The sequence below is a fragment of the Mustela erminea genome, chromosome 13 (genome assembly GCF_009829155.1).
Source record: "Mustela erminea isolate mMusErm1 chromosome 13, mMusErm1.Pri, whole genome shotgun sequence".
Taxonomy (NCBI): Eukaryota; Metazoa; Chordata; class Mammalia; order Carnivora; family Mustelidae; genus Mustela; species Mustela erminea.
Window position 1 is genome coordinate 14,568,516 of NC_045626.1, and position 12,431 is coordinate 14,580,946.

A 12,431-nucleotide genomic window follows, 5' to 3' on the forward strand; every position below is an offset into this window, starting at 1 on the left:
TCCCATCACTGTTGAGTAGTGTCGCTACTAAAGAGTGGTGGAGAGCTGGTGAGAGAGTCTGTTTAGAGTCCCGGGGAACCCCTAAGGAGGACTTCAGCCAGGAATCCTGGGGTAGGAAGAGGATTGGGGAAGAGGCAGAGTTTGCATCACTGGGAAACTGAATCCATGTGAAGGAACGTGGGTACGGGGGTTGAGCGGCTAATGAACCAATGATAGGAAAGTTCTGTGCTTAGGTTACAGCTGGAAATTGGGAGGAGGCATTCGTTAGAGGCAAGGTAATAAATTCGGTTTTAGAGTTAGGGATAAAAAATTCATCCTTCTATGCCTGATTATTTAAAGAGGCAAGAACTTTCCTTCTCTTTTTAGTCCAAAACTTCAAAGCAGCTTTGGACCTAAAGAATGTAAGCTCCTTCCTCTCCCTGAGAGTGGTTCTGGCTGCTTCCAGAGCACACGCTGCCTGCACGCCCCCTGCTGCTGACCCCAGGCTGGTCCTGCTCCAGGTGCCTTTCTGTGGCCGACTTGGTGCAGCTGACTCTGGGGCTTCAGCTCAGCTAGAGACCTTTCGACCTGTTAGCTCCCAGATGTTTTTCGCTTTACACAATATCCACTCTCACATTGGAGTCATGCGTTTTTTATCTTTCATTTTTCTAATGGGTAAGGAGCGTATACATAGAGGACAACTGGATACTCTGTTCAAGGAAAAGAAAAAACTCCTGGTAAAACAAATAACCCCCCCAAAATCACACTGATATTTATTTTTTCTTCTGTAGTTTGTCTTCTAATATCTGTTTTCAAAAATACCTCTCTTTTGGAAAATGATGCATAATTTGGACTCAGGACATTTTGGCTTAAGACTCTTTCTAACTCTGCCCCTTGACGTGTGATGCTGGGTGTTTGCTTAACCTTGTTGAGGCTCAGATATCTTCTTTAAAGATTTTATTTATTTATTTGACAGAGAGATCTCAAGTAGGCAGAGAGGCAGGCAGAGAGAAAGGAGGAAGCAGGCTCCCTGCTGAGCAGAGAACCTGATGCGGGGCTTGATCCCCGGACCCTGAGATCATGACCTGAGCTGAAGGCAGAGGCTTAACCCACTGAGCCACCCAAGTGCCCCAGATATCTCCTTTAAAGGGCTTAAAGATTTAAAAGGTTGTCAAAGACTGTCGTGACCTAATACTATAGATGAAGTTCTGTTTTATTTTATTTTTTTACTTCCTCTGTATTTCCCATCTCTTCTCTCTCCTCAGAGTGCCTCATGCATTTCCCGTTGGCTCTTCATTATTTGGTATTACAGTTATTTACTTGTCTCTCTCTTCCCCATATCATAAGCTCCTTGAAGACGCAGATAGTGTCTTTTATCCCTAAACTGGATACCTAGTATAGCAGTTGACACATCTCTGGTGTTTAGTAAATATTAACTGAGTCCTGATGTATTTTTATTTATTTTATTTCTTTAAAGATTTTATTTATTTATTTGAGAGAGATAAGAGAGAGAGAGACAGAGATCATGAGTGGGGGGAGGTGCAGAGGCAGAAGCAGACTCTCTGCTGAGTGGGAGCCCAATGCAGACTTAATCCCAGGACCCTGGGGTCTTGACCTGAACCAAAGGCAGACACTGAAGTGACTGAGCCACCCAGGCACCCGCTGATGGGTTTTTAAGCTGTAAAAAGTATTTAACAGTTTGATATTATTATTCTTTCTGCCTTCAGTCTTTTAACTTTATTTAATATTTTTTCATTCTTAATATCCGTTTTTACCACCAAGGTATTAAGAAGCATGTATAATCAGACAATATAAAGGCAAAAAAGTCCAGAAAACAACGAATTTTTACACGTTATAGTTTTGTTCTTAGAGAGCGAATAAAATGAACCCCGATAAGTCAGAAGTGCTCTAGACCTTGGCATCATTTGTTGCAATATGAAGTTAAGGAATCCTTTGTAGAGATGCTGGGGAACCTGATGAGGGATTTGGCATTTGAAAAATTACAGTGCTCTAAAATTCGGGGATATTTTTTAGTTCTCTAGTTAAAGGGAAATGACCACAAAGTTATCTCTGGTGGTTTAGCTTTTTATCTCTTTAATTCTGGGGAAAGGGGCTGATATGAGCGTGTCTTTTTCTAGAATTGTTTTCAAGGTCATTCTCTACCTGTCCCTTCTTTCTTGAACTTAGACTCTCTATTGGTCCAGTCTTCACCATATGGCTATATTTACATTTCCTTTAAAATGTTTTTATTCTGTCGTTTGGTTATGAATAGAAGTCTGTGATGATAAATGCTCCACTGTCTTCTAGAACTCGGTATTATCATTGAGAAATTTCATGTATTTTAGCAAAATGATAGAGAAAACTAAGAAAAAGACACGGGATCTTAGAGAAAGGAGATCCAACATAGAAGACTAGTGATGATAAGCCCTAGGATAACAATTATATACTAGGCCTGACACAGAAGCCAGACTAGGGGAGGGAGGGTACCAGGGAAAGAAATGAAACTGATATGAAAGGGCTTGAGAAATTCTTACAGGTTTTGGAAAAATTACCAATAACCATGAAACAGATATTTTGAACACTTGAAAAAAATAATAGTGACACATACATAAAGAAGAGGAGAAAAGAAAATACTAGGCAGTTGTTAATCCAGAAAAACAAAGCTGTTCTAGAAAACAGGAATTAGAATCTTAATGTACAACTTTGCTTGATAGGAAACAACATTCATTCATAAATTTTGACTAATTTAGTGAAAATTGAAATAGAAGTGTGTTGAGAGGGTGAGAGAGGGGAGAATGAGTGGAAATATGTTTAAAGAGGACTAAATCCTCAACTATCCTACTGGGAAGTCAACTTCAATCATCTAAAATAGATATTTCATGGGGGGCCTGGGTGGCTCAGATGGTTAAGTGTCTGCTTTCAGCTCAGGTCATGATCTCTGGGTCCTACCTGGGATAGAGCCCTGCGTGGGGCTTTCCACTCAGCAGGGAGTCTGGTTCTCCCTCTCCCTCTCCCTCTGTGTTCTCTCTCTCTCAAAATAAATAAATAAATAAAATCTTTTAAAAAATTAAATAAATATTCCAGGAATACACAATAGTGTTAACATATTACTTAGAAATATAGGGGCAAGTACCTGAAGAAAGAACTTCTGGGGTTGCCTTTAGGAGTTGAGTTTTGGGGTGGGGCAAGGAACTGCTTTTTTTTTTTTTTAAATTATAAGCTTTCCAGTACTGTCTTATTTTATTTTGTTTTTGACCAATGCAAATATTTTACTTTTAATAAAATAAAAACTGATTAAAATTTTAAAAGCATTTTAAAATAAACAAAATTAATATTGAAGAATTAAATAGAAAAGAGACCCTCCAAACAGACCTAATGAATGTATTTTGTATTTTTTAGGACTTATAAAAAAATTTTAAGTGTTTCTGAGATCCAAATGTATCTTATAACAATCACAGTTACTAGTATTTACATTATTAGCACTTACGTATTAATACCTTTCTTCTCCCAACCTGAAATTCCAACTGTTATATTTCTGGCACCTTTTGATTGTGTTTAGATCAAGGAAGTGGAAATCCTTTAGTAAAGGATTTTTCAGAACTCTGCTCTTCTAGGCACGAGAAGTTCTGAAGCTTTTTCAAGGTGAAATTGGTAGGCCCTGGCTTCCTCTCCTTTTTCCTTTTATTTCTGTATCCTCTTCACTGAACTCCATCTTAATCTATATTATATATTTGGCAAGGTAGACTTCCTTAGTAAATTAGTTAACTGTAGTTGGAAAAGCTATCTCCTGTCCTTCACCAGCTACCGTCCACTCTTCCTTTCATTGGAGAGTCAAATGCGAAAGATCAAACTATGCAGGTTAGTAGAACATACGAAAAAACAAAAAAATACCAAGAGAAGATGTAGGTGAATATTGTTTTTATCAATACTGGGTTGAAGAAGCCTTCCCAAAGTATCATCCAAAGTAATAAAGGGGATGATATTAATAGATTGAACCAAATAATTACTACAAATTGGTACATTTTTAGTATAAAAATCAGGCAACATGCATGAGAAAACAGACTTACTCCCTTACCATGTTAAAGAGTCTTTATGTTCATTGTTAAAAATGATGATTGGGGTGCCTGGATGGCTCAGTGGGTTAAGGTCGTGATCCCAGGGTTCTGGGATTGAGCCCCGCATCAGGCTCTCTGCTCAGTGGGAACCTGCTTCCCTTTCTCTCTCTTTGCCTGCCTCTCTGTTGACTTGTGATCTCTCTGTCAAATAAATAAATAAAATCTTTAAAAAAAAAGATGATCAAATGACAATGAGAGAAATTCATAGGAGAGGAAATAAATTGACCTAAAATATATGATAATCATTTTACTTTTGCAATTAGCTGAAGAAAATGAGTTATTTTTAGCCTATTAAATTGGAAAACATTGAAAAATAAGCTAACTCGTTGCGGAGAATGTGGAGAACTAGACATTTTCTTATACTTTGGATAGAAATACAGGTTGACAAAACTTTCTTGAAAGCATTTTGCAGTATGTGTCGTGTCTTTAAAATAAATATGTAATTGATCCTAAGGAAATAATAGAGACATTTTATTTGAATTTAAATCTATTAATTTTTATTATTATATTCTTAGCATAGCAAAACCCAATATTAATCCAGATTTCTACTGATCCTCTATCATTTGACCTTGTACTGATAATTTTGGCACTAATTCCTGTTTTCTGGCTAGCTATTGCTACGAAACAAATCACCTCAAAATGTAATAGCTTAAAACAGCAATTATTTTATTAATTTTTGTGGTTTCTGTGGGTTAGGAATTTGGATGTGTTTGGCTGGTTGATTCTGGCCTGGGGTTTCTTAGGCATCTGCAGTCAGATGGTGCCTGGACTGGGATGGCAGGGGTCTGGGGCCGCTGGAGCCCTCTGGGGTGTCTCTGTCCCTTCACGTAGTCTCATTTCGTACATTTACATGCAATTCCCACATGGACTATTTTGGGCTTCCTCAGCATGGTGGCTTCCATGAGAGCATTTGGACCATGTACGTGGTCAGGCCTCCCAGGTGAGCATGTCCATTCTCAAAGCAGACGATGTATTAGCTTTTCTGACCCAACTGCAGAACCCTCTCAGGCTGTGCTTCTGCTGTATTCTGTTGGTTATGAGCCACTTCCAAGTCCACATACTCCAGGGAAGGAACTTAGACTCTTGAAGGAGTGGCAAGGCTCCAGGAGAGCCTGTGAGATGGCACATATTATTGTGACCATCATTAGAAAATACACTTAGCTACACCTGGCCCATCAGTCAGGCTAACCCAGAGCCACTGAGTTCAGTGTGGAAGAACTTCCGTAATCTCAGATAAGCAAAGGCAAGTTTTTGTATTTGGAAGGGGATTTTGGGGTGGGGGTGGGGGATAGGAATTCTTTGATTAAAAAAAAACCCAAACATACCTAGAGAGGAACTTCTGTATGAATGGCCCGATTTCCATATATGCTGTGACTGAGAGGGGTGTATGTAAAGGGTAGGTGTATCTATTTAAGCGATACCTGCGCAACTTTTGATTACACCTGCTCAGGCATGACAAATCAAGAAATACGGTTCTGACTCTTATTACTGAATGGCTGGGGAATTGTTATCAATGGATCATTTTCAACCTTAGTGCGATGACAAGAAGTATTTTTAAAGGGGTGAGTTCTGTATCAGGTGTTTAATATTCATATTTAAAAGATAGCTAAAGTCATGATCACTAAGCATTGAGATTTTACCAAAGTGGAACAAAGTAAAGTGATGGTGGGAAAGAATGTGGCTTGACTTTAAACATGGGGCTCTTTGATGAAGCATCAAAATATAAGCAGAGCAGTAACAAATAAAATAAAATCTAGTGATACCTAGAAATAAGAGCTCATTGAACAAATGTAAGGTTGGTGGGTCATAATGGATATCATTTCTTCCAGTTTGTCTCCTACTTGTTTTCTCTGTTGGGTCTCTTGCTCTTCTTACTCTCACCATAGATAGATGGCACTTCCACCCATCAAAGTAGGAATCCAGAAGTTAATGTAGGATTCCTTCTGTCTCCAGTAACTTCCACACCTTCACCGAAGTAGCTGCCTCCTAAGTAGTGTCCCTGTTCTAATCTGTTCTCTTGTCAGCCAGAGAGATCTTACCAGGTCACTCACCTGCTGAAAGGTCTCTCAGCAGCTTCGCTCCTCATTTCCTAACTGATAAAATCTGGGCTCCTTGACAAGGTTATGCTGGGACTTACATGAACTGGCTCCTGCCTACCCTTCCAGCCTCATTTTCTGTCCCCTTCTCCCCTCACATTTTTTGGGTCCATTATAATAAACTATAGACCCTATATTTTAACACCTTCATGCTTTTGTTCAAACAGAATGCTTTTTCCAGGCCCTTTGCTTGGCAACCTCTCTTCCAGGAAGCATCTGTTAGTTATAAGGCCTGTCTCCTGTGCCGCCATGCCACTCTTTCCGTTACACTGGCCAGCCCACATGGTCTGCTTTCCCCACTAGCCTGTAAATTCTCTGAGGGCAGCGACTATCACCCCCATGTCTTCAGAATTAGTAGTGTCAGTACCAAGCAGGAATTATGATAAAACTTGGAATAGAATGAAACGAAACAAAGAGAGAACGATTCCGCAATATGACATTCTTATTTTGGTGAGAACTGTGGTACTTGTATAGCAATATTAACAGAGCAGGCCTGAGGGTCTGCCAGGTGGGACCGTGTTCCTCACCAGAACCCTCTCAGTTCTTGAGAGCTACAGCCCAAAGCGGGCTGTAGAATGAGGGTGGGAGCTTGCAGCAGGTTCAGAGGAGTCCTCAAGGCTCTAAAGATGAAACCTACAGTGTCCAAGGAAAGGAAATTTTTTTAAAAACATTTTTTTTAAAAAAAGATTATTTGAGAAAGACAAAGAGAGTGCCCCGGTGAGAGGTAGAGGGAGGAGGAGGCTCGCTGCTGACCAGGAAGCCTGTTGCGGGGCTTGATTCCAGGACCCTGAGATCATGACCTGAGCTGAAGACAGGTGCTTAGCTGACTGAGGCACCCAGGCGTCCCTTAAAGTTTTTTTTTCTTATTTTTAAGTAATCTCTATGTTCAACGTGGGGCTTGAACTCACAACCCTGAGATCAAGAGAGTCTTACGCTCTGCCGACTAAGCCAGCCACGTGCCCCAGGAGATGATATCTTTCAGGCTAGAGAAGAAAAAGTCAAGGTGTAGCTTGATGATGGCATCCAAATTTAAAAAAATTCATCTTCACTGAAGATCGACATCTCCTAAGAACCAGGTGCAAGGACCATGGCCTTAATCAGTAGAGGAAGAGATTTAAATGATGATTTCCAGACAGTGAAGCTTATAAACTGGGATGAGTTGCTTATGGAAATTAAGAAGTCTTCCCTTTATTGGACAGGGCAAGACAGGGGCAGGAGACTATGGGGTGAGGAGCGGGGGAGGTTTCCACAGACTCAAGTAGGTTTGTCAAAGGTGGGAATGGAACCAAGGGCCTTAAGGCCTTTTGCAAATCCCGTAAATGAGTGATATTTTCAAATGCTGACTTTGCATCATAGTACAACATTTACAACATTTCATTCATTTTTGCCTAGAAGAAATGCTGAATTTAAAGAACCTTCTTTAAAGTGCAGTCAGTTGGCGATGATGCTTGATACTAGCTATTTATACTTTTACTTGCTGCAAAGTATCTGTTAAAAAAAGGAAAAAACTTTTTTTTTTTTTAATAACTTGCTGATTAATCTCAGGGAACACTTGTGGCAAGATAAGATCGTTAGCTCTGCTGTCTGGAAAAATTGTGTGTCTCTATTGCTTTTATGCCAGCACTTTCCCCCTTTCTGATATTTAAATACCGTATGGCAGGGCCACAGAGATGTTCGAAGTTACTAGTGGAAACCGCATTAGCAGTTAAAATTCCTGTATTACTTCTTTTCTGTGTCAGTAAAGGAATTGGGTTTCTTTGGAATGGGAAATGCTCTTATGTATCTTCTGCAAAATTTAATTTATTATTTCTTTGTCTTTTATTCCCTTTTATTTTTTTCCCTATATAGTAGAGTCATTAAAAGAAATGCATATAAACTCTACAAGGTTTTGTTCTTGCACTGTAAGGCTAAGTATAGTTTAATGGGAACCAATCCACATGCTTTAATCCATATGAGGGAAGAAGATTTTGTAAATGTTTCTCTTCAAAGTACTAAAAGTAAATAAAGGTTCAAGGGAGAGGCTAAAAAGAAAGCCTTATTAATGGGAAATACATTCTGATAAATCAGACTGATTCCAATCTTAATAGTCAATTTAAATAATGGAATTGGTTAATATTATCAAATTAAGATTAAAGAAAGGGATAAAAATCTATTTCCACAAGTTGTTTGAAAACAAGGCATTCACTGGCTAATGCCGTATGATATCAGTCTGATTATACTGTACACAATAAAGCATGCCCTACGATAAAATCCTGCTGGGAGATGTGTTTAATCAGATGTCTTTGATATTATTTGAGCGAAAGCTACTGTGGACTCAAAAGAATCAAAGAAAAAATCTTTAGCTCCCGCAATCAGTCTCAACCCACTGTGGATGCTGGTGCTGTACATGTACCCTGTCCTAATCTACTCTCAAACATAAGCATGAGCCAACTGGTTGGGATTTCAGATTTGTCTTTTCAGAAGCCACAAACAGAAATTTGTTTTACTTAATAACCATGTTCTGCACTGACTGCTCATTCCTAAGCTTCTCACAAATCAAGTCAAGATAAAGATTTTCTGTTGGCAGGAATTTTAATGGACACTGGTGAGTACAATTAACAGCCATCCAATAATAATTTAAAATTACTGTCTTAGCGTAGCTTTGTTTGGCTCCCACAGGAACTAAATCAACACTTGCACTTCCCAAGACAATCGTTACATGTCATTGACCAGTTTTAAACCAGATTTTGTGAAGCTATGTCCTGGAAATAACAGATGACATGAAAAGTTTTATAACTTACTTTTCTCCTTCTTCCACGTAGTGCACTATTTTTGCATTTTCCTGAGCTTGTCACTTTACTTGTGGAGTTCACTTCATGCTGCCAGCTCCCACTGTATGTCAGAACAACTGAGAGTGGTCCTCCCTCTGCCAGTTTGAAATTGGTCTTTAAATTATAATCAGCTCTAGAGGAGGCTGCTGGAGGTAGGGAATTTAGTCCAGTAACTTTGAGGGGAGAAGCCTGCTCCCGGCTAAACCTTTCTTTCCCCCTCTGCCAGTGCCATGGGGTCGGAAGGCGTCTCTTGGGGGAATAAGGCCCAGCCAGCCACCGAGTTGCTGATGCAACCTAAAGCTACTTGGGAAGGGAAGGAGAACAAAAGGCATCACTTATGTTAGGTGATTAGCAGCAAATGATGTATGGGGGTGGGAGGGAGCCTGGCGTACACAGGGAAGGGGGGCTGACAGTTGCCCTTGTCTAGAAGGGGGAAGGACAAAGAATGCTGTCCCTGAGCACTGGAGGCCCTGGGGGATTTCTTAACAGAATCAAACGGCAGAGGACTATTAGCAGCCTGGTACAGTAAGAGCTCAAGTTCTTTGGACATGTTGGCCTCACAGACAGCTGAAAATATCTAGTGGCAAATACCGATCAGCTGCTTACTTATTTCAGAAACGAAAGATAATGGGAAGGCGAACAAATTGCATGTCTTTTCCACTACCATTGCTCAGTGTTTCCAGTAAGTACATGCAGTGTCTCAGCTGAGCTGCTCTTTCAAATTATTGTTAATTAAATAATACTCCCTAAGAAATCTGTCATTACCGGCAGCCAGGAATGGGTTTGTTTAGTTTGCCTGAGGCTCTTAATGCTCCAACAAACGGGCTCTTAATTGCCAGGCGAGGTAATTTCATTGAGGGTTGTAGATCATTTTTCCCAACAATTTTATGGTATATTTTATGTCTTAAACTTTTCCTTTTTTTCCTCTGTTTGGAGTTGCGTAAGGCCAGAGGGATCTCTCTCTAATGATTCATCCATTGAATTAGCCAATCTCCATAATGGAAAAAATGCACGTTATTGAATCTGTAATCCCCCCCCCATTTCCATTATGACTAAAGAGAAGCAACTAATAACAGATTTTAAAATTAACTTAATTTCCCCCTGCTCATTTCATTACTTAAACTTTGAAATAAGTGACTTTTGCTGGGAAAAATGATTTGTGGGATGTCACAGAAGCAACTCTGACATTCCTTCTTGTCAACTCTTTTCTTAGTAGACAGGAGTGTTGGACGGGTAGAACAATTATCATTAGACGTAGTTGAAAAGGGGAAAGATGAGGGCGTTCTTCTCCAGAGAAGAACATGTGCCGTGGCCTAGAATTTGAAGTGACCTTATCGTCAAACATTTTCTTTCCGTTCATAAGCAGAGAATAAGGACAAATATGGAAAAAAAAATGTCACCCTTTTTTCAGTGTTATAAAAGCCTCCATATGCCATTTCAAAAAGAAGTGCTATTTCAGCCTTTTCTTAAATGACCTCTTGTTCATCATAATATAATCTATTTTTTTCACCTTTTGACCGGTACTTTGGTTTTCTAATAAAGCTATGTACTTGTTTCAGAGGAATTACACTTTAGAATACATCTTGGTGGATTTCATCCAACAGTTTCATTGGGTTGAATTAATGTGCAGGAGAGAGAGAGAGAGAGAGGGAAAAAAAAGAGAGAGAGAGAGACAGAGGGAGAATAGTAGAAACAAGAGTCATATAATCCAACCTCCAAGCGTAACTTTCTTCAGTTTCATATTTCAGTATCATTAGAGAACCTTTTATCTGGGATAAAAGCATTGTTTTAGCTGGATAGTACTAAAACGTATATATCCACACTTTATCAGTGATTTACTATCCTGTGGTCAAAATAGTTTCCTTTCTTCCTCTTTGCCAAGTTCACGTTTTTGTTGTCTGGTATCACTTGATAATCTTTCATTCTCCTTCCCCCCCCCCCCCCAGGTTCTTGTCTCTCTCTTTTTCCCATTAAGATGTGAATGGGCAGGCATCTCAGCCAATCTGTCTATACATGGCTGAATACACTTGGTGAAAAGCAGGGACTCCTTTTGTCTGGACCCTGGATGGCTGCGTGTCATTCCGCACCAACGGGCAGGGCCTTCCTCACAGTAGGAACTTTGCAATAATTGCCTGAACAAATTGAGCTCAGGCTTATCAGTTCCTTTCCTTTTTCAGTCGGAAAATGGAGGGAATGGGAGAACAAGGCCATTTTTGACCAATGACAATACAGCGTAGAAATAGATTGGATACAGCTAGTGCCCGGTCGTGTTGTAGACAACAGTCATGGGATATATTGTGTGCAGAGATGATAAGATGTGACCCCCACAATCATCAAGCTAACCGAGCCTTGTTTTCTCCCCACACGCGCCTTGAACATTCTGCTCTGTACGATCTGCATATACTGCAGCAGGCAGGGGAGGGAGTGGGACTTATATGCAGACAGTAGGCAGAGGCAAGCCAACACAGATGGGACTGGTTGGTTCTTGTGTTCTTTTTGCACACTGCATAGACCAACAGAGGTAATACTCAAGTTGTTTTACAGTAGGGAGCGATGAGAAAAAGTCTTTGGTAATAAAGCTGAATATAGGTGAATGAAATTCATTTAAAAGTTGATATGGGGGCACCTGGGTGGCTCAGAGGGTTAAGCCTCTGCCTTGGGCTCGGGTCATGGTCTCAGGTTCCTAGGATCAAGCCCCGCATCAGGTTATCTGCTCAACAGGGAGCCTGCTTCCCCTTCTCTCTCTGCCTGCCTCTCTGCCTACTTGTGATATCTCTCTCTGTGTCAAATAAATAATTTAAAAAAATCTTAAAAAAAAGTTGAGATATATATGTATATTTCCTATACACCTTTTTATCAGAATCTCTGTGAACTGTATATGATTTGTGATATTTTCACTGTATCTAGATTTGGTATGTGTTTGGTATGTGTTTATATATGTAGTGTTTGTGACTACATGTCTTTATGCATTAATTCCATATATATGGATGTAGCTGGACATAACGTACATATGGAAATATAAATGCAAAAATGCAATAGCAGAGGTGATTTTCATTTTCTATATATATGTGTAGAAAAATATATGTATAGTCATACTCCAAAGCTTGATTCCAAATCTACAAATAGCACATGTTCTCTTCTGGAAATCTTTCCACCTTAACATGAGACTGCATTGGCCCTGAGGGTATTCTGTGCCCCCATGCCTCTCTACAGTGTTGTCACTACCAGTAGGTTGGGAGGTCTGGCCTTCAATAAACGGGGCAGCCAGCCTTGTGTGGCAGAACTGTTAATGCAGCCAGGCCACCTGGCTGTGTGACAGCCCAGCCTATATTTTTAAAAATACTGCTGTTTAAATAACCGTGTGTGTGTGTGTGTGTGTGTGTGTGTGTGTGTGTGTATGTGTGTGTGTGTGTGTGTGTGTGAGACGGAGA

The 12,431-nt window shown here is 40.0% G+C and overlaps 1 protein-coding gene and 1 long non-coding RNA gene across 5 annotated transcripts in view; one reads left to right on the forward strand and one right to left on the reverse strand.

Moving 5' to 3' along the window:
* CDH20 (cadherin 20) overlaps positions 1 to 12,431 on the reverse strand; it is a 203,072-nt gene that overhangs the window by 58,016 nt on the left and 132,625 nt on the right. The window contains exon 2 of one of the 4 annotated variants that reach the window (XM_032310721.1): positions 8,971 to 9,300. The exons of 1 other annotated variant lie outside the window; for it this stretch is intronic. The gene's annotated coding sequence lies outside the window, so the exon portion shown is untranslated. Of the gene's footprint in view, positions 1 to 4,054; positions 4,164 to 8,970; positions 9,304 to 12,431 lie in introns of those variants that run through there. 2 more of the 4 variants (XM_032310723.1, XM_032310725.1) reach the window with 2 other exon arrangements.
* LOC116572045 overlaps positions 1 to 12,431 on the forward strand; it is an 84,081-nt gene that overhangs the window by 3,146 nt on the left and 68,504 nt on the right. The gene's annotated exons all lie outside the window — the stretch shown is intronic.